Source organism: Manis javanica, chromosome 1 (assembly GCF_040802235.1).
Source record: "Manis javanica isolate MJ-LG chromosome 1, MJ_LKY, whole genome shotgun sequence".
Taxonomy (NCBI): domain Eukaryota; kingdom Metazoa; phylum Chordata; class Mammalia; order Pholidota; family Manidae; genus Manis; species Manis javanica.
Genome location: NC_133156.1, coordinates 162,335,787 through 162,358,162, shown reverse-complemented (window position 1 = coordinate 162,358,162; position 22,376 = coordinate 162,335,787). Strand labels below are relative to the sequence as shown.

At 48.1% G+C, this 22,376-nt stretch overlaps 1 protein-coding gene across 2 annotated transcripts in view; it reads right to left on the bottom strand.

Annotated features, from left to right (window-relative positions):
- CRACDL (CRACD like) overlaps positions 1–22,376 on the bottom strand; it is a 117,715-nt gene that overhangs the window by 81,816 nt on the left and 13,523 nt on the right. The window contains exon 1 of one of the 2 annotated variants that reach the window (XM_073239934.1): positions 12,390–13,910. The exons of the other annotated variant lie outside the window; for it this stretch is intronic. The gene's annotated coding sequence lies outside the window, so the exon portion shown is untranslated. Of the gene's footprint in view, positions 1–12,389; positions 13,911–22,376 lie in introns of those variants that run through there. 2 annotated transcript variants of the gene reach the window in all.

The following is a 22,376-nucleotide window of genomic DNA, read 5'->3' as shown; positions in this document are numbered from 1 at the left end:
GGCAGGATGAGGCAGGGAAAGGAGCTCTGTGAGATGGCGCCCGACGGCCTGACTCCTGCAGGAGCTCCCGAGCTCTCCCGCAGGGGCATCTGCACCCCTCGTGTGGTTTAACACAATTATGGGTCAAGGGTTTCAAAAGTTATTTCCCTGACCGCACTGTGATCAACTCAGAAGCCAGGGATCGGCACCTCGAGGTCATTAAATCCGTGTTGGTCTCTGGGTCTGCGGTTTTAAGATGAGTCTGTCCACTCATCACAAAATTTTTCCTCAGCACCTTCTAGCTCTAGGCGCTGTGCTGTGTGCCCAGGACACAATGGTGATCACACAGGGAGCACCCTGCCCTCAAAGGTCTGGGGGAAACTCTGCTACAGTGTGGCAGGTGCCAGGGTAGGACGGGGCATGCTGAGGCCAGGAAGGAGAGATGTTCAGCCCCAAAGACAGTCAGACCCAAGCTGAGGATGGACAGATGAATAGAAAACTTGCCAAATACTGTGTGTGGAAGGGAGTGGGGGGCACAATTCCAAGCACAGGGAATTCCACTCTGCCCAGACAGGAATGAACAATGTGTTCAAGGCGCTGTGATAAGTTTGAGTATTGGATTGGGGGTAGGGAAGGAGACTAAGCTAAAGAAATAGGCAGAGGAAAGCCAGATGATTCAAGAATACTAAGTCATGTTAATTTAAGCCATATTAAGCCCTATCTCTATTCTAAAGATAATGAGAGCATGATAAGATTTTCAGCAAGAGAATGATGTGACGAAACTCGAGTATCAGAAAGATTCCTGGCTGAGGGGTAGAGCTGGGGGTGGGTGGGGGAGAGGAATGGGCTGATTTGATGGCTAGTAGGAGACAGAGTCTATAAGACATGGTGCCTGAAGAGATGACAAAGATCAACCCTGGGTTTCAAATTTAGGTAAGTGGGTGGATGGTGGAATCCCTACCTGAGACAGGACACTCAGCTTTGCTGGGCAGAGGAAAATGAAGATGGATTCCTAGATCTAGGCACGTGTATGTGTTCAGAGAAGAAAATATTTCAAAGGCATAGATTAACAGCTGAAAAGGAATCACCATTCTAAATTTATCAATTTCATATAAACACTTAGAAAAGGAAAACCTGCAAGTAGCCAAAAATGTTCACCTAAACCTGCATCCTACATACATCCTGCGGGGCAAGTCTGAAGCAGAGATGCAAACGCCACAATCTTTTATGTAACAGAGAGAACCAGACTGCAACCTGGGCTGTGTCCTGATGACTGTCAGTCCAATGACACCATGACAGGGAAGTAAGCCCCGGGTTTCGGAGCCTTCTAAGCCTCTCAGCACAGAGGTACCTTCTTCCAGTAAGCAGGGCGCCCAAACCTGTTGTCAGTGACTACAATTCAGACGCTTCTCCCACTTCTGGTATGACTTTATTTTCAAATGATCCTATGGTAAGTCTGACTTGTTTTTGATGCACAGTTCCATCAGTTCTGACACAGGTGGAGATTCCCGTCATCACCAGCACAGCCAGGATGCACAGTCCCATCGCTCCCCCAGGCCCTCCCCCATGCTGCTCCTTTACAGTCACACACACGCCTCCCCCAGCCCCAGGCAACCACTGATCTGGCCTCCACCACGGCAGGCCTGTCTTTCTGAGAATGTCACCAAAATGGAATTGTACAGTATGTAACATTTGAGATGGGCTTCTCTCACTAAGCATAATGCTTTTGAGATTCCTCCAAGCTGTTGCGTAATTCAGGAGCTGTTCCTTCTACCCTTCTGCTGCTAAATGCAAAGGCGCTGACAGCCCTGAAATGTACATCTGCGCCTTATGTCACCTACATTTTCTCTTCCATGGATGCTGAAGAAATCATCTCTCTGTCCCAGGTGCCCTGATACAGCAGCAAGCCAAAGTCATAACATGGAGTACACAGAAAAATCCATGACTTGTGCTGAAATAGGTTAGCAAAACATTAAAACCCTGAAGGTTCTGTTTGGTGTAACTTTTTGGGTTATTTTTAACTTCTCAAGGAGGGATGTTCCGTGTAACCCAATGGAAAAAGAAAAATACTTTCTCAACCTATCTTGGGAGATAGAGTTAAGCTTAGTTACTGTTTTCCCTTACCATTCTCACAAAATAACAAGTGAGAAGGAGTGTAGAGCAATTATGTATTTAGCTGTTCACAGAATTCTGAGCTGCAAGGCAACTCTGGATGGTTCGCCCACTTGACAATTTGTTCAGCAAACATTACCGAGTGCCTGCCTGTGCACAGCTCTGTACTGGGAACAGAGAGAGATGGTGAACCCCCTGCCCACAAGGGAGAGGGTCCCAGATGAGCCCCAAACTGCGGAGCCCCCTCTGAGGCTACAGCCAGCTTGCTGCCCTCACTGCAGCTTACTCAGGTTGCATGGCAACCATGATGCCCCCACACGTTCCCCTTCGGTGGGGTAGGCCGGGGAGCCCCAAAGCCTCAGAGAAGCTAGGGAACCTAATACGGGATTCAGTTTGTTACATTCAATCCCCAAAAGGTGAATAACATAACTAATCAAGTGTTGATTGTATTAGGGTTTAGCTACTATAAGACACAAAGACAATGGGGTCAGCTGAAGGACAATTATCTCTGTCCCTTGGCTAGAATGTGGAATTTGACTGCTTTTTTTGCCACATAAAAAAGAAAACAGTCAACACCCATTTAAAGGACCACCTGCAAGTCAACTTGGTAGGAATGTGGATGTGTTGAAGAGATCTGAGAATAGAGTCCTCACTTGCCTAAGATCACAGGGGAGACAAGACATGCCCACAAGACACAGCATGGTGTCACAGGATGAGTGCCAGTGTGGAGTCAGACGATCAATGTTTAGGCAAGGGCCAGAATGACCAGCCAGCTCTCTCAGGACCTCAGTCAGGCAGGGGACACCTGAAGTCCTCTTAGCTGGCCACAAGCAGCATGCTCTGGGCCTAGGGTCACATGGGCCTGCAGGAGGGGAGGGCCTAACCTCTGGGGCCAGGCCTGGTCTGCCCAGGCCCACAGCACCTGCCTGTGGCTACCACACTGCCCAGAGCTCAGCAGGACCAGACGCTCTCCTGCTGCCTCCTCCGCAGCACCCACAGAGTGGGGCCTTCATGGGCGCACGGAAGGGAGGTCTTGCGTCCTGTCACCATGAACCAGGAGGGCCAAAAGCTGCACAAATGCCACCACTGTGCTCAGAGTGCATCAGGACAAGCTGTTACCCTGCCTGGGATGGCAAAAGTCTATTTCACACAAGACAATACCTTTTTTTCCTAAATAGAAGGATACACTAATTTCAGCTGGAAAGGGTACTTTTTTCCAAATGGAGGAAGACAAAAGCTGAAATGTAGAGTCACAATCTAGTCCTTGTGATAAACAGACAAACCCTGTGTCAGTTCATGGCTACCATGCCCCCTAAAGCCAGGACAGCAGAAACACACCCTGTCTCGTGGAACCCACGAGGGACCTGAGTGTACAAGCAGGCCGAGTCCTCCAGGCTCAGCGGGGGCAGAGGGCACTAATCACCTGCTGCTGCTGGGAGCCAGGTGGTTCAGCTGGTTCCAACCCTGGCAAAATTCCATGTGGCCAGTCTTCCTCACACAGCCTGACTGTCCAGCGACAAGAGGTGGCCGAGGGCCCAGCACAATGCTGGCTACTGGGTAGCACAAAGGGCTGAGACAGGATCTCTTAACTTCAAGGCATTAATTCTTTCTTTAACAGTTAAAGATATTTAATACTCACCCAAGTATGACAAAAATATGCAACATGAGAAAATGTGCAACCTTGCAGTTTCAGGGAAGAGACTAACATAATAAGTTAAACAGGCCTGCATGAGAAAGAAAAAATGTCCTTAGGGCAGAACATGAGCAGGTGCTAATGGATGGTCCAGTAGCTAAGATCACCCCGGGTTTGGGACACTGGGGAGGCAGTTTTGCAGCTGGTCCTGCCACCAAGCTCCGAAGGACAGGTAGGGTATGTCCAGGTGAAGGAACAGGGGCAGTGGTGGCACCGCCAGTGGCAGGGAGGCATGGATGGCAAAGGGCCAGATGTGGTCAGCAGAGGATTGCAGCAGACAGCCTGGAGGAAAAAACATGGCTAAAGAGGAAATGAGAGTAAAAAATCTGTGCAGACCTGATGATGGAGGGCTGGGGCAAGGCCCCTGGATGTGTGTGTGGGGGAAATGTTGACCCAACAGGAATGCAAGGGACAGACTAGGCTCGGTGTGCAGGGTGCCCTGGTGTCCCCTGCAGCCAAAGCCAGGCCACAAACTCACCCAGTGCCCACTTCCCCCTGGCTTTCCAAAGGGATCTGGGGGAGCCAGGAGAGAAAGAGCAGTGGTGGGACTCAGAGCCTGAAGGTAGGCTTTGAATGAAATACAGGGGAGGGCAGGCATCCCAAGAGATGCATGCACCCTCGTCCCACCCTGACTGGTACCCCAAAGTGATGGCAGGGCCCAAGCCTAGCCAAGGAGGGATCTGAGCCTCCTCTCAGAGCCGTGTTGGAGAGAGCAAACCAGCCACAGGGAGCAATCAGAGATCGCCTGGGGTCACCTGCCACAGCGGATGGGGCCTTGACTGAGAAGGGGCCAGTTATCTGGCTCCACCTTCTGGGATGACCGTGGGTGAGTTCCGTAACCCCTCATGGCCTCTCTTCACTCTCTCACCAATGAAATGGGACCAGGGTTGCTGAGAATTAGATGGAGATATGTTGGCACAGGGCCTGGTCACAGCAAGGGCCCAATAAACGGTGACCATGTTGACTCTACGAGGCCCTGGAGCCTCTGCAGTGGGAGGGTTGCCAGCTCTGCTCAAAGGAATGCCTGGCCCTGGTCCCACATGGGGGAGGAAGCAATCTGCCCACCAGTGGCTTGCCCATCCCCAGAGCTCAGGAACCCTCATCCTATTTATACAGCACAGAGGGCATGGGCAGTCCCGGCCCCCTCTCTCCAAACTCAGGCATGCTCACAGGGAGTCCTTCCACGCCTTAACATCCTGAATCACAAGAGACATAGTCCAGAGGTTCTGATTTAGAGGGATAAATCCTCCCTATTAAAGCCCAGAATCAGGGGCCAGATGGGCAAGACCAGGTGAAGCCTGTCCAGGTGGGCATCACCCTTGAGGGTAACCAGTGGGCATGAACGTTTGCTGAGAGCACACATCAGGATCAAAATGAGCCCCTGCTCAATAGGCCTCACGAGCTAGCTGAGGCAGTAAGATGTGATCACAGACAGACCAAGGAACAATCGAGGCAAACTATTCCATGAGTGGACATCAGCTAAGAAAGGGGAACTTTGGAGGGGGAAGCGACCCCCATACTGGGTGGTCACAAAGGCCATTCTTTAATGTAAAAATCATAAAGACCCACAAACAGGATGATGGAGTTAGCTATCTGGAGGCTCACCAACCCTACAACGTGACTTTGAAATGTATGCAGATGGGATTTAGATGATGCTGACCCCTATGGAACATCAGTAAAGGACTCGGGACATGGGTAGTCAAGGGAGTGGGCTCACCTCTCCGAGTGTCGCCAGTCCTACGATGAAGGGTCCCCAGAAGCCTTCACACCTGCTCTGGCCCACAAGGCAAGTGATGCCCCCTGACACAGCAGAACAAAATCCCTTCCCTAAGACTGTGGAAACCTTTCACTGGAGGACTCCATGCCCAGATTATCTTAAGAATATCAAGTGAGCTCCCCAAGTGTGTGGTTGCCAGGAAGACATCTCTGGAGCAACAGGCATGAGTGTTCTGATCTTCAGAGCAGCCTTGTCCACAATCCTGAATTTGTAAGCCAGGCTTTGGTTTTCAAAGCAGTTTTGCATGAGCTTGTGAGGGAGAGGTCCCTAGTTACTGCCAGGGCCTAATCATCCCTCAAGTTGGAGGGAAAGTTCTGTAGGGCCAATGGTCCTACATGAGGTAGGGGTGTACTCGCTGGGCAGAAATACCCTGAGAAGACCAGCTGTAGGGACTCACCATGGCCTGCTCCCTGAACTCTGGGTCCCGAAATCACCCCCGATCTATGGGGTCAGTATTCCTGGCTCCCAGAGGACCTATCCTGGTCTGCAGGTAATCTCTCCAAGGCAATCAAAGAAGCCCCAAGTTTACCAGTGTGGATAAAATGAAAGCTCCTGTGGTCAGGATTCTCACCTGGTCCTGGTCGGCTAGCCCACTGCACTTGTGTGGGCAATACATTGATATTGACTCTTTATAAAGAGCTCTGCCCAGTGCTCTGGGCAACACGGTGGCACGGCTGCAGGAGAGCAGAGGTTGAGATGGCTGCAGGGGCAGAGAGGCCCAGAGGCAGAGACGGGCTTGCTGCATGCAAGTGCTCGGGATTCTAGTGACTGGCCTGCCACTGTGGGAATAAAGTTGGGTATAACCCTTTCACCCCAAGAACGTTCCACTGTCATTTTCTCGGTCTCATTGAGTCCAGAGTGAACTTGTCTGGGGCTTTAACCCATTGGCAAAGACGGAGCCATACTCACCAGTCACTCACTCCCATCTGCCGTGTGGAGGGGCTCTGCCTCTCTCCCTTAGGAAATCTAATCTCCAGGACAGCATGGAGGTAGGGAGCAGTCCCTTCCCTCTGGGCCCTGGGGCTCTGTGCAAACTGGCAGAGCCAGCACCCTGAATCCAAACGGCCTGAGGCAGAAGCAGCCTCACCTTCCGGGTGCTGTGCAAACTCCGTGCGAGCACGGCAGTGCCTGGTGATGACGATCAGGTGGGCTGAGGGACCAGTTTTGCTAAACCTACCAAATGCCCACCTGTGGGATGCATCACTTTTCAGAACTACTTGATTTTAAAATCCATTTTGTTTCCTCCTACTTAAAAAAAAAACTCATCTAGGGAAAAACTAAAGGGGTCTTCTTATAATTTCATGCTGAAGTATAAGAAAGGACATCATGCTTCGCTCTGTGAAATAATTCCATCTGTAGGAAGAAGCCAGGCCTCAGCTGGCATGTGGGCCAGAGGGGTTTTAAATGACAACAAATGCTTAAACCAAGGGAAGATTTTTTTTCCTAAAGCAATACACCAACAATGAAAAGTATTTGTATTCCTATTAGCCCCAAACTCTGAGAATGAGCTAAGCATTCTTAACATGCCTCACCCTATAATTGTTCTCCAAGTTGATTGTAATTTTTATTTCTGATGCATCACTACATTATGAGGAAATAAACATTCTTTCCAGCACTATCCCGATGCACCCACACAGGCATGTGGTATTGGGACTGGAAACACTGCCGGCTGCAGTCAGAAGTCCTGCTTTCCTGGCCCCCGTCCCCAGTCCAGGTGGCACTCCCTTGTCTGATCTCTGGCGCTCAGGATGCCACCTGCAAAACAGAGCTCAACAGCTTGATGTAAGGGAGCCCGAGCCGCTCTAGTCCCAACTGTCAGCGATAATCTGAGCTCCCGTCAGCTCGAGTGGAGTGCGAGCCTCACACGGGGAGGACCAGGTAAAATGATCACCACAGAGAGTGAGTCATAAAGTGTGGGGCACAGAGAAAGCAGACGCCAAGTGCATTCAAGTGGGCACCATGGGACCTGCTTCTTTACACACCCTCACATGAGCTCACTGCAGTCCTTTCCCTTACCCTGGGTCCACCCTCACTCACTCTTTCCCTGAGAACTATCTACAGGAAGCCTCCCCGTGCACCCACGGCTCTGCCCAGTCACTCCCGCGGCAATTGTTTTTGTGCAAGAGGCCTCTGGGTTGGAACCCTCCTGGAGGGTGCTTGACTTAGAGTTCCGAGACCTGTGCCCCTGTCCCAAATGTGCCCTCGTGTGTCCCTTTACACAGTGAAAACAGCTGAGGCCTGACTGATGCTAGCTGGCCCTGGCCTCCGTCCCCACAGATCCTGCTTTTAAAACAGGCCTTGAATATCTGGGAAATACTTTGCTCCACCTGCTGACTCACCTGCACATGCACACAAAACAGAGATGCCAGAACATCTGACCTCCTAAAGATCAAACCTGAGGGGCTGCCTTCCCCATAGTGACCACACAAACACTCTGTTACAGGCCTGCTTCCCACCATGGGGTGCAGTGGAAAGGCACAGGGGCTGAAATCCAGGACTCCTGCCTTCAGCTGCTGGTACCGCCCTTGGCAGGTAACCGAATCTCTCAAACTTGTCATCCTATCCACCATAGCACTGGTCCCTGTGTGGCTCCCGTGTACCAGTGCCCAGCAAAGCACTTTCCCAATGATGGAGTGCCCTACAGATGTGCCATGGCCTGCCTCAAGCCTTGGCAAGACATCACAATTTCTAGTAACATTTTTCTTTCACAGTAAAATTACATAGATTTCCAAAAGATAAGCAAGAACTTTTAAAAGATAAATGCAAACTCAAGAGCCTACCCTTGGACTTTGATTTCAGTATGTTAACTCCCAGGCCTCATCCCCATCAGCACTACATTTTGTTCTCACTCATGAAACAAATATTATGGACTACTGCTGAGTTTCAGGCACCAAGCTTGGCACTGCAGATTCAGCAGTGAACAACAACCATGATAGCCAAAATCTTTGTCCTCACATCCTAAGGAGGAAAAGAGGCGATAAACAAACATATCCAATACGCTGGGTGGTAGGGAGGGCTTTCCAAACCAAAGTGAGGGAAGGGACGTGCTCTTATATGAGGAGGTCCGGAACAGCCTGCTCTGAGAAGGTCATGACAGCTGAGCAGACCTGAATGGAGTGAGGGGCTGAGCCATGGGGTATGGGCTGGTAGTGTGCTGGCACTGGACAGAGCAAACTCAAGGGCCCTGAGTGCACAGAAAGAGCCAGTGGAGAACACAGAGGGACCTGAGACAGGCTGAGTGCTACAGGGAGCAAGGGACACAGCAAGTGGACCTTGTAGCACATGGGCAAGGCTTTGAACTGTATTCTGAGTAAAGACGCCTTCACAAGGTTCCAAGCAGAGTGCTGGCACAATGTGACTGATATTTTAATTTTACTTTCCAATTACTCTTGCTAGCATATAACAATACAATTAATTTTTGCATGTTCACCACATATCCTATGGCTTTGCTAAATTTACTTAAGAGTTCTAGTTGCATTTGCATAGATTACTTAGAATTATGTCTTCTGCAAACAAAGATAATTTCATCTCTTCCTTTCCAACTTTCTACCTTTTCTTTTTGTTGCCTTATTGAACTGACTGGGACTTCCAGTATGTGCTACACAGCGTGGTATAAGCAGACTTCCTTGCCTTATTCCTAATCAACTGTTTCACAGTTTAGAATGATTTTAGCTGTGTGTTTCTGGAAAATGTCCTTCAACAGATTGTGGAATTTTCCGTTTATTCTGAGTTCACTGAGAGTTTTTAATCATAAATACACAGTGAGTTTTGTGAAATGTTTTTTTCTGCAGAATAGATCATATAATTTTTCTTTTTTTGTTCATTAATGTGGTGAATTTTGCATGTTAAACCAACCTTGCATTCCTGGGATAAACCCCTCTAGGTAATGAAGTATTGTTCTTTTTATATATTGCTGTATTCAGTGTGCTGCATTTTGCTATTTTGTGTTTACCTATATTCGTGAGAAATACTGGTTCATAACTTTCCCTTTTTTTAAAATCATGGTTATGCTGGCCCCATAAAATTATTTGAGAAGTATTTCTTTTTTCATATTCCTCTATGAAAGAGTTTGTGTCAGATTAATGCTATCTCTTCCTTAAATGTTTTCTGAAATTCACTGGTATAGCCATTTTGGGCCTAGAGTTTTCTTTGTGAGAAAACTTTTCATTACAATTTTTTAAAAAATCAAATTTAGGGCTATTCAGGTTTTCACTTTCTTCTAGTGTCAATTTCAGTAATTTATGTCTTTCAAGGAATTTATCCATTTCAGCTAATTTGCTAAATTTACTGACATAACTTCTTAATTCTCCACTACTACCTATTTAATGTCTGTAATGTACATAGTAATAGGCCTTTGTTCATTTCTGATATTGGCAATTTGGTTTCCTCTTTTTTTCTTGATTAGTCTTCTTAGGGAGTTATCAATTTTATTCATCTTTCTAGGAACCAACTTTTGTTTTTATTGATTTTTCTCTATTGCTTGTATGTATTCTTTCATTTACCCTTCTCGTGTCTTTGTCATACATTTTACTGATACAAATGTTAGAAATTCCTCAATAAATTGCTATTATTTTGCTTTAAAACACTATTTTAAAGAAATTTTAAAAAGAGAAATGAATTATTTTATATTTACTACATATTTCCCATTTCTGGCACTTTTCATTTCTTAATATGGATCCATATCCTCTCTGGTGGCATTTCCTTGCAGGCTAAGGACTTCCCTTTAATGACTCTTGTTCTGCAAGTCTGCAGGGAGTAAGTTCTTTAAACTTTGTAAACCCAAAAATATCTCTATTTCACATTTATTTTTGAAGGATTTTTTTTAGAACTTGAAAGATGATGTCTCATTGTCTTCTGGTTTGCATTGTTTTGATAAGAAGTTAGCTGTATCCTTATTTCTGTTCCCCTATGTAATATATCTTCTTACTTCTGATTGCTCCAATATTTTATTTTTATCGTTTGTTTCCAGCAATTTAATTCTGGTGTGTCTAGGTGTGGCTTTCTCTGAGTTTACTCTGCTTGGGATTCCTGAAAATTCTAGAATCTGTAAGTTGAGATTTTACTCATCAAATTTGAGGAGGTTTCCTCAAATATTTTTCTGCCCCAACTTCTCTTCTAGAACTCCAACTACATATATGTTAGACTACTTGATATTATCTCTCACATGTCTCTGAGGCTTCATTTTAATTCAATATTTTTTCCTCTCTGTGCTTCAATTTGAATGGTTTCTATTGATCTAGCTTCAAGTTTACTGATATTTTCTTCTAGTGCCCAAACAGCTGTTAGATCCATCCAATGAATTTCTCACTTCATATACTGTATTTTTCAGTTCTAGAAATTCTATTTGGTTGTTTCTTAAATTTCCATTTCTCTTTTGAAATTCCTATCTGTTTTTACATTATGTTGGTATGGGCTGGTATCTGCTGACCTTTTCTCTTCCTTTTTGGTCACACTGTCCTGCATGTCTAATGATTTTTTTATTGTATTCTGAATAGTGCAGATAATACTTTGTTTAAATAGTGTTGAGTTTTATTCTGCAGTTACCTGGCATATCATCTTGATCAAAATGAGGCTTATTTTCAGGTTTTGTTACAGTGGGTTTAGTGTGGTTCTTAATCTAAGCTACAGTAACCCCACTCCTAAAGTGTGGCCTTTCTGTGGCCTCAGGCAAATGCTTAAGGTGTTGGTAAGGTCTCCTCATTCCGGCAGGTTAGAACTCTACATGTTCCAGCACCGGGTGACCTCCATAATCTCTGTTCAGTTCACTACTTGCTTCCCAGTGGCTGTTCTCTGCACAGCCTCAGAGTTTTGTCCTGTGTAAGCACCACTTAGTAAACACAGCAAGAATCTAAGGGACCACCTTGAAGATTTCTGAAGTCCCTTCTCTGCTCAGAAGCCTCCTCTCCAATATCCTGCCCCACAAATTCCAGCTGCCCCAGCACCCCCAAGTCCTGATTTGTTTCCTCTCCTCAGCTCTCTGTTCGTGTCCACTTCCCTGTACGTTGTTCAAAGACACTCCCTCCTCGAGAGAAAGCCAAGATGAACATGGAGCTTGCCTCACATGCTTCCACTTGGATCACAGCCCTGCACCGAGTATTGCTCCATTCTTGAAAACAGTTGCCTCATATAATTTGTCCAACATCAAAATTGTTTAGGAAAGAAGAATAAATCCAATATGTATTACTGTATTGTGGCTGGCATCAGAAGTGTGATTATATTCTAAAAGGTGGCTGGCGGCTGTGTGGAAGAGACTGCAAGATGAACTACCTACCCTAAGACCAAAAAAAAAAGACTGATGATGGAATTTTTCTTGAAGCAAAAAATGTTACTGCTTTGACACTAAACACCTGTGTAAATCTGGCAAGGCATCAGGAGTAAAATGTGTACGTTCAGATAAACCCATGGGAACATGAGGCCAGTCCTCATCCCTGATGCCAGGTAGATAACATGCAGTTTTGAAGGCCAGAGTAAGAGGACCTCCTCCCCTCATTTTTCTGGCCAAGCCCTAAGGTCATCTTCCAGTACTGAGTCTCTTCTGGACAATTCCAAATTCTCAGCTGTGGGGCAGGAATGGGTCACATGATGCCATTCCTGCAGGTACAGACTAAGTCAACCCTTCAACAAATGTTATTTTTCTAGCAAATGCCTGCTCCTGGCACAGCAAACAGGGGTCTGGGTTGGGGAGAGGCCAGCCGTCCTTCCTGACCACCCAGCTGGATGCCTCCACAGTTTCTCCCATCCACAGCCTGCGGATGGCTTATCAACCTAGCAACTCATAAGTAGGCAGAAAGATTATCAGACCAAATAAAAACCCAAACTCAAACTCACCTTATCAGTGTGAATGGCTATCAGGAAAAACGCCTGGAAGATCTGTCCCTCCCTTCCCTGGTACAAGCTGCCACTCGCCCTGGACAACAGACCAAGGCTCAGGTTGCCAAGGCGGCTCACAGATCCAGTGACCTTCCCATTCTGGCACGGCCTCCATCAGTGGAGCAACAACATGCAGATTCTACAAAAGGCTGAGGTCTGCACTTAAGAAGTAAGCTGAGCCTCCCAACTCCCACTAAAAGTCCATGTGTACAGAAATTAATTTCATCTACACCTCACCTATTTTCACTCAGCCTGGACTGAGTCTCTATATTCATTTGTATAACTTGCCAGAATAACCCTAAAGGTTCAGAGGTCCACACAGAAAAGGCCTACTGCTCAAAATTTGTCTTTCCCAACAGTTTAAAAGCATAATGCAAACACTAAGGGTGGAGGCTGTGTAAATGTGTCCTGATTTTAAGCCTCACACAGTGAATCAGCATTTCAGAAACACTGCTCCCTCAGAGACTCCTGTGAGAACTCTCCGGTAAAGATTCAGCAGAGATTGGCAGAGGGCTGTCAGGCAATTTCTGTGTAAGGGTTCTGAGCACACCATGAAGTTCGTATTCTCGAGCTCTAGAGAGCAATAGCAAATCCTTACATTTCCATTATTATATGTACATTAGATTCCCTGTGCTTCCCAAAGGGTCTTTATTTGTCCATAAAATTACTTTCTTTATTTGGTTCAGTTTTCGTCTGATTTACATGTAACAGCTGTGCAATGTGATTGCTATAAATTAACAGAGGTGGGCAGGTATGAAAAATCTTTACTACATGACTGAGAAAGCAGTCATGATTATTAGATAAAGGATCCCAGAGGAGATTCAGAATGTTTCCATGTAATTTGGACCCAAGCAACTGTCATCCAACCACTGTTCACGAAATGTGCAAATGTGAACTAAATGTGCGGCCAGCCTGCATGACACGAGCAAACACCAGCCATGCTAAATGGAGCTCCCTCCCGCCTGCACATTCCTTCCACCGGCCCATTGAAACCTGATGCTAAGGCTGACCTGGCCTCCCAGGGGAACAGGGGCCTAGCCCTGAACACTCCATCTGGTAGCACACCCAGGCCACCTGGCCAGCTGCTCTTTTTCCCTGGCTCCTTTTCAGCCAGAAGAACCCTATTCCTGAGCCACCTGTAATCTCACAGAGCCTGTCCCCAGGTCCAAAGCCCATCAGTGGGCATGGCAAAGGGCCAGCGATAGAGGGAAAACAAAAACAAAAGGAATGGGTAGCAGGGTTCTGGCCGCTTTCAAAAAGAGGTAATTTAATACTGAAGGCAGAAACTGCTGCATTTTGTGTGCATTTGCAACCCTCCAGCTTCATACAACACCAAGCAATCAGTAATGCTGTCGTCTTCATTGTGTTCTTCTCCCCCACCTCACGCTTGGGGGATTTCTAGTCCCTCCCTGCCAGCCTGGCACCACAACCCTCTGCTCCATGACCCTCTGCAGCTGCTCTTACCTGCAGGAAGCAGATTTTCATAGACCTCTCACCAAGGGGACTGTGGGCCAGAACCAGCCCTCAGGCAGGGTACCCCACACGTCTTTTGAGAACAGCAGAAGCAGCACTGTCTTTGAAAATGTATTCTGGGAAGTTCCCTGCTTCCCAGACCACCGCTCTGAGGACCACCCCCCTGAACCAAAGTCAGCTCTGGCTCACAATGAACAACCCCCCTCCAAACAAGAAACAGCCCCGAAGCCAAGCAGGTCAGAGTTAAAGTGTCCCTTCCTCCCTGCCGAGTGTGGGCTTTAGAGTGGCCAGGCCTGGGTCCGTTTGCTTGGGTGGCCCTGGTAAGGGTCTGTCCCCAGTGGGTATGTTTTCTTTTTTGCAAAGTGGAGCTCATAGCTGCTCCTACTCTCTGGGGTTGATAGGAGGGTTAAACAAGGGGATGCAAATCAACCATTTAGCCTAAGGTTGCACTCAATGACCTCTGAGTAAAAGGGACAGTTCAGGACTCAGGTCCAAAGAACTTGCTGGGCACAGAGGATCAGAAAAATCTAACAAACCTTTTATTTTTCAGGACAGGCTGAGAAGTTGTCCTCAAAGTGCATGTGGCTGTCAGAAAGTGGAGTATACAGCAGTATATATCTAACTTCCCAGGCCTGAGGCAACTCGATGTGAAGAGCAGCTGTTATACAAATACCACACTAGTGTTGCTGGCAGAGATTTATAAACCTTGATTGGGATTTTTTAAAAATTCTTCCCCAAAGGATTCTTTCCAACATTCAACCTACTGCAAATTATTTCACTCATCTCTGTTTCAGTGTTCACATTTGGAAAATTGAAAATTGTAAACTGTCCAAGGTCTGGATCTATTCTTGCCCTAAGATTCCCCAGCTGGAGGCTCATCAACGGGGTCAATACACCCAGAGTTCTGGGTGTGGCCTGGCAGGATGTCCTAGTGGGACAATGCCAGGTAGTAGGTGAACAGCTGGCACCTGGGCAAGGTGCTGAACTGCGAGGCCGGTAGCCCACTATGCTTGTGACTTTGCTCCCAACACAGGTACATCTCTTCCGCTCTGCAGGCCTCTGGTACCTTGTCCTTCAAAAGGGCACATTCATTCTGGCCCTGCCAACCTAGCAGTTAATGTGGGGCCCAGACATGACTGCTCAGTGCATGCTGTGCCTGGGGAAAAACAGATGGCTCTAGCGATAGGGAGGGTTCCTCCAGATTCATGGGGCCTTTTGCACAAATGCTCCCAGGGCCTGGCCCAGGTACCACAGAGGGATGTGGAAAGGTGGGGAGCCCACAAGCACTTCCTGAGAGTCCTGGATGTCCACCTATAGGACGCTAGGCCAGACAACGGAAGGGCCAAAGCCGACAGAGCATGGTCCCTGCTCACAGACTCTCATAGGTGAGGATTCCCTCTTCGTGTGCTGGTCCCAACACACCTCTCCTGAGATCCCAGGTCCACCATTGATGGGGTTGGCAGTTCAGTGCCAGGACGAGAAGGAAGAGCACCTGCTGATCCCCTACTGCATTCTTGGCCGCACCCCAGAGCAGGCCCGCGGTGGCCTCCCAACACGAACGCTGGCAATGGAGGCCAGGCTCATGCTCTCAGGCAGAACTCCCTGCTCAGCCTCAAAGCTGTGTTACGGAAACCCCAAGCACACTGATCACTCAGCTCGTGGTGCTTCGTGTGGCAATGGAAGACCACGGCACTAACATCGTGTGCCCATACTGCATACCAGAACCTTTAAAAATGTTTTTTCTAGAACAATGATGACACACATGTGATTAAATATTTTACTGGTCCACCTAGATGACTCACTTGGTAGCGACACAAGTGCCAGGCCCCTCCCCAGCCCTGGGAGGCAGGAAACCTGGTTGTGTGCTATGCCCTAACAAGCAATGGGAGTGGTAAGTGTTGCTGCCCTGTTTTCTCTGGTGACAACCACAGGTGTCCAGGTGACATACCTATGCCAGAGATGGGAGAGAGCGGGGAAAGGGGCAAGGGAGAACAAAGCATTTGGCCATTTGTTAAAACACCCATGCTAACCACTCCCTCCCTTTGAACAAAAAGACACTTTTCACAGAGTGAAAGAGCTGCAGACAGAGGAGGAGGCCACGCTGGCTGGCAGAGGACCAGTGCAGGCTCGTTTTGGCTCTGCCTGCCTGAGTGTGTGGCCAGAATGTGGACAGTGAGCCTGGTGATGGCTATGACTCCTCGGGGGTCACCTGGCCTCCACGCCTGTCTCAGGTGTGCCAGCTGGGGCTGACAGACAGACTGGGGGCAGACCTAGCCCCACTGAGAGGCAGCACGACCTTGGACCATCTGCTCATCTACAACTGGGCATGGGCCAGGCATGAAGCAGGCTTTCCCCCATGCCCTGAGGACTGTGATGGCTCCTGAAGGCCAGCCTCCCATGCACAGAGGGCTGCCTGCCTCTCGGGCCCCCATCCTGGCACAGCCGCCCCCTCCCGGCTGCAGCCCTGCTGAAATGCAGCTGAGCTAATTCTGGGCTCCCTGCCACCCGCGCAAGCCCACGCTGCACATGTTCTGACTCATTCCTGAGGTGCCCAGGAGCAGGGGCCAGGAGAAAGGCCGCAAGGCACCCACTAGCCACCCATCAGCCCAGGGCCAGTGGTCCTCAGGCCTGTCAGTGGAACCTGGACGTGGATGTGCTGCCTCTGGCCCCCTCAGCCATCACACCGCTGAGAGATGAGCCCAAGTGTGAACTCTATGAATTTCTAGAGACATCCAACCATATACTGAGTACACAATCAAGGAGTTAAAATCTGGAGTTACAAATGAGACCTGTATTACTCTTCACCATCAAGACCCATTTCAGTATGTGGAAAATTCTCACCCCCTTCTTAAACAAAAAGATCATTAGCTCAGAAAAGAAGGGAGAATATTTACATCTAACAGCTCAGTTCCATCCAATGCAGAACCCATTCACTGAACACCTCTTATGTGTTATTCTTCTCCATGTGACCAAGACACAGTCTCCACCCTCCAGAAATCTCAGTGCAAGGGAGAGGCAGACCCCATTTCTGTGGTCAGCTTGTAGTAGAGGTGCGCTAGGGCTAGAGGGGAAACAACAAGGAACAGATCGTTTTGCCGGGGGTGAGGAAGGGAAAGAGTGGCCTGTGGGCAGTGAGGACTCAGGTCTGCGGCCTGCGGCACACAGGGATGCTTGGAGAACAGGGTGTATTAAGGCTGGAACCCAAGGGCAGGGAGGGGAGGGGCAAGCATCAGAAGTGGTTCGACACAGAAACACTGGCCAGACTCGAAGGGCCTGACACCAAGCCCCTTAGGAAGGACCACACCCCCCATCAAAGGCAGGCCTGGGCACTGAGAACTGAAGAAGCAGACCTTACTAGTGGATGTGGTTGGACAAGCCATTTACATGCTCTGAGCCTCAGAATAATCAGAATAAACAATCAGAACAAAGCCTGGCTTGCAGGATATTTTGAGGATTAAATAAACTAAGCTACGTGGAAACCCTCAGCAAAGCACCTGGCCTGTAGCCGGTGATCCTGCAGTGACCCAGAGGGTGTGGTGGGGAGCACATGGTTTAGTGACAGACAGACGGGGGCAGACCTAGCCCCACCGGAAGCAGCATGACCTGGGGAAAGTCACTCAACACCTCTGAGTCCCAGCCTTCTCAACAAGAATGGGAATAACTGTACCCTGTTAACAGGCTGGAGAGTCGGCTCTGTACTGCACACTTTTATTATCTTCTTGTCACTCCCTGTGACCCACTGACCAATGTGGGACTGATGGGCTATGCTGTGTGCCTGACTCGAGGTCAGGAACCAGGAATCAAAGTCAGGAAATGTGCCAGGGGGAAGAGGCACAAGCTGAACAGCCCAGGTGACTGTGGTTCTGGAATTCTTCTCCTCCTGTTCCGGCACCACACAGCAAGCCAGCCAGTTCAAACAGTAGCAGCATGGACATTTACTCCAGGTGCCCTCTGAACCTCCACCCCATGCAGGAGGCATCACAGAGCCAGGTTTCCAATGGGACGTCTCCCCTTTCTATGCAGGGTGGCACCCACGTGCATGCAGACACCTTGACCTAAACATGCATAAAAGCACATCTGGGCATCTTCATGCACAAGGAAGGGCCCACTGAGAAACTTAGCAGGCTGCTGCCCACCCCCGATGGTAAAGGTGGCCACCATGATGCCAGGACTTGCTCCCCAAGGCCACCTCACCCACAGCTACTTCCACAGTCTCTTGACCCCACCATGTTCCTGCACGGGGTAAGCAGTAGGCACTGTCACGTGGTATGGGGCGACAGTGACCAAGATGTCCACAGGCTGAGTCCCCGAGAGCTTCCCCCCAGAACAGCACATTGTGGCTCCAGGCTTACCCCCACGCACCCCAGATCACAGCAGCTGGGTCCTGTCACTGCGGCCTGTGGTGGCTCTGAGATTACCCAGGCAGGATGCGGGCCAGGCAGATCTACTGTTTGTTCTCATCCTCTTTGAAGGAGACTATTTAAAAGATATGAGTCCCTGCTGGGAGAGAGGAGTCTGTCCCTTCCTCTGCCTTCTAGAGGGCAGGAGACACAGGCCCCCACCACCAACAGCCCTCTTACTGTCTCCACTCAAACAGGATGGCCCCACAGGGAGAGCGGGGTGATGCCTGATGCATGTGCCCATCAGTCAGCACCCTCCAGAGGAGCTCTGCACAGCCAGCCACCCATCCTCCTAGTTCCTTTTTGACAACCTCATCCCTGGAATTTAAGACCCCTGAGAGAGCAAGGTAGGAAAGATGGCTTCAGCCCCTTGGGGCAGTGTCTGGCCATCAGCAGGTGCTTGGTGGGCAAAGGGGTGCAGCCAGAGTAGGAGAGCCTGACCTCCAGGCATCAGCTCCCTTATTGGTCCAGGGTATCAAACAGCTTGGGGGCTGATGGTAAAAGAATTGGCCTAGGGGCACTCAGGGAAGAGAAATAACAGGGGGAAGAGGAGACAGCAAGATGGGGGTGTCCATTTCCAGGCTTGGCCAGGGACTGGGTCTGTGCCCTACTTGGAAAGACAGAATAGGACATGACATGAAAGACCCCAGGAGACTCGGGCCCAGGGACAAGGGGGTAGAGTGTGGGGGAGGGGCTGCCCCCCTTTTGCATGGAACCAGGAGTGGCTAGGTCATTCCTCTGGGCCCAGCACAGAACATTGCGGTGGACCTGCTCCTGAGCACATCAGAGGCACCTCCTGGGACCCCTGGAGATGAGTGTGGCAATGAATGGGACAGGAGCACACCAGTGCCTGACACCAGGCTGACAGGGACCAGCAATGCCTGACAGCAGGGCTGTCCTGAGATATGAGGAGTCTGGAGTCCTGGAGGAGCTGCCTAGTTTGTGTTAGTCCAGGGGGTAGGGGAGACCTCATGACAATCACTGGGAGCAGAGGGAGGAGGCCATCAGCTTTGTGCAAGTAAAGGACAAGAGCTGCAGGGTGCCAGAGCTGGGCCTGCACAGGGCCCAGCACAGAGGACAGGAGCAGGGGAAAGAGCAGTCAGCCATGCATGGGTGACACGCCCACAGGCCAGCCACCAATAGGCAGCAGCAGAGCCGGGGTGTGTGTGGCACGTGCAGTCACACACTCAGCACCCATTTGTGACATGACTGCAAGCTCTTTCAGCACAGCTCTCTCGAGCTCTCGGACTGAGGTGAACCACGAGGGCGATTCCTCACAATGTCTGTTGACCAGCACTCAGTCTCCTTGCAACCAAAATCAAGACTCTGACCATACACAGCACAAGCGTTCAAAGGGTTGGCCAAGCCTTTTGTTTGGCAAACGATAGCACACAGCCTCTCTGGGATCACCAGACTGCTGCGCTTGAAGTCACTGGGTCAGGCCCAGAAAAGGGCCCCAAGAGAGGGACAGGCAACAGGAATCCCACTTCCACATCACGACCCAGTCTCAGGGCACACTTAGGAAAATGGGGATTCTCCTCATTAGAAAACTAATTCATTTTGTAATGTATAAAAACATCCAATCACCATGCTGTACACTTGAAAACTAATAGGATATCGTGTGTCAATTATACTTCTTTTTTTTTTTAAGTAGTTCATTGGATTATTAAAAAAACCCTGCTCTACCTACAAAATAGAATACTAGGCAATATAAAGGCATGAACTGATATGCACGACTCCGTGGATGAACCACAGAACATTTACAGGTTGAAAGAAGCCAGCAAAGGGAGTACATACTATATGATTCCATTTATATAAAATCCTAGGGAATGTAAATTGAATAATAGTGATGGTGAGTTCACCAGTGGTTGCCTTGCAGGGAACATGGGGTGGGGAGGGATGGAGGAGGAGGTTACAAAGAGCATGAGGCACTCCTGGGGGTGGTGGATATGTCATCATCTTGATTGTGGGGTGTCATGGGTGGTGCTTATCGGGTTTATACATACGTCAAAGCCTACCGAATTGTGTACTTTGAATGTGTGTGCATTATATATCAATTATAATACATATGTCTACCTTAATAAAGCTCTTTAAAAAGTCGCCCATGCTGATTAAAGAAAAAATACAGAAAAATATTAAATCTCCCATACTTTTATTGACCACTGGAAACAACATTGCAATGTTTTCTTCCAGTTTTTTCCCTATATATACACATACATAATGTGTTTGCTTTTATGTAGAATTCTACCCCTCCCTCCTTTAAAAAGTTTTATATTCAGAATTTCTCTCTTTTTTTTTAATCATTTTAAAATTGTATAACCTGAGTTTTTTGTTCGGTTTTGAACCCCAATTCCTCAAGCACACTGAGAGGAGAAGGTGGGGATAAGCAGCTCCCAGGGAAGGGCTGAGTGGCCAGCAGAGAGGTGGAGTCCCTGAGCGGAGGCCTATCTGGAGGGGCCTGGGCGGCCCCAGCACCCATGGCAGTGTGAGCTCTGTCGCCCTGGGTCGGAGCCTGCCTTTGGCTCAGCCCACCCGAACCTCATTCTCCAAATCAAGCCTAAATGTCAGTTCCTTAGGCCCAGTACCCACTCAACCAAAATTTGCTGAAGGGAATCTGAACAAAATTAAGTCCGGTCTGCCCTGCCAGTGCATCCCCATCTTCGCTTTGGCCCCTGGCTCTTTCCCAGGGGTCTGCTCCCCCTCCATCTTTCCTGCCTTCTTCATTCAAGCCTTGGATCCTGACGTCTCCCTGTGACTAAGCATCCTTCAAAAAGTTCCTAAGGGTCAGCTGTGCACCCTCATACAAATGACTCATTCCCCATCACTGGGGGTTTAAATTGCTTCCAAATTTTCACCTTCATAAATAACACTGTGATGAACATCCTAGTGTAGAAATCTTTTGACTGCAGCTTTAACTGTCTCCTTGGGAAAAATTCCTAGAAGTGGAATCACCAGGATGAAGGGATGAATTCTTTTAAGGGTTTTGGGACATACTGCTAAACTGCTTGGTAGAAAGCTTGTCTCCTCCCCTCCTATATGAAAGTCCTTGCCACAGAGCTCCACAAAAGCCATACACACCAAAAAATTTGCTAACTGGGTAGCAAAAAGTATCTAATTTTAATATGCACCTATTTGATTGCCTTTCTTTCTCACATTCACTGCCATTTATTTCTCCTTACATGAACTGATTCATATTCTTCACCCACTATCCTATTGGCAAGTTCATTCAAAACAAGGATTATCTATTATAAGAGTTGTTCATGTCTTATATGTTACATGAATTTTTTCTCTGTTTATCAACTGACTTCCGATCTTGTTTCAGGGTTTTTTTCTTTTGGCATACTAAAGTTTTTATTCCCTCTAATGAACAAACAAAATAATTTTGGGTTTTCTGCCTCAGGTAGCATGTGTAGAAATCATCCCATCCCATAATTCCTTGAATACCTTAAGTGAATTTAATGATATCATTTTTATATTCAAATTTTTAATCCAATGGAATATATTTTGGGGTTTGATATGAGTGAGGGACCTGATGGTTACTCAGGTGGCTGAATATTAACTAAATCTATTAACTTCTAGTTTCCAGAGTTTCTAGTCTGTTTCATGGATATGCTTCCTATTCCCATCCCAATATCAAAAGTTTAGATTGTTAATAATTTATAACATGTTTTAATATCTGGTAGGTTATCCATCCAGATTCTGGCTGGGAAATACATAAATTAATTTGTGAACAAATATTTAAAATATTTATCCCTATCTTCCAGAAACATGTTAAACATCTCCATTTGTACAACTGCTTTCTTGTGTCTCCATTGCAACTTTATCATATGCTTCACATGGGTTCTTCTATACATTTTCTATTAATACTCTCCCCATGTATGCCATCTTTGATTCTATACTGAATAGAATTCTCCATCACATTTACTGACTTTCTTATGGGCAGAGAGGTTGCACTGTGCACCTTCTGCACGTAGGCACTGTCACTGCAACTTCCCCTATGCCCAGCACAGCTGGTCGCAAAGTCTTTGCTGAGTGGTCACCCCTGTAGGCCCCCAGGGCCATCATCACTAAG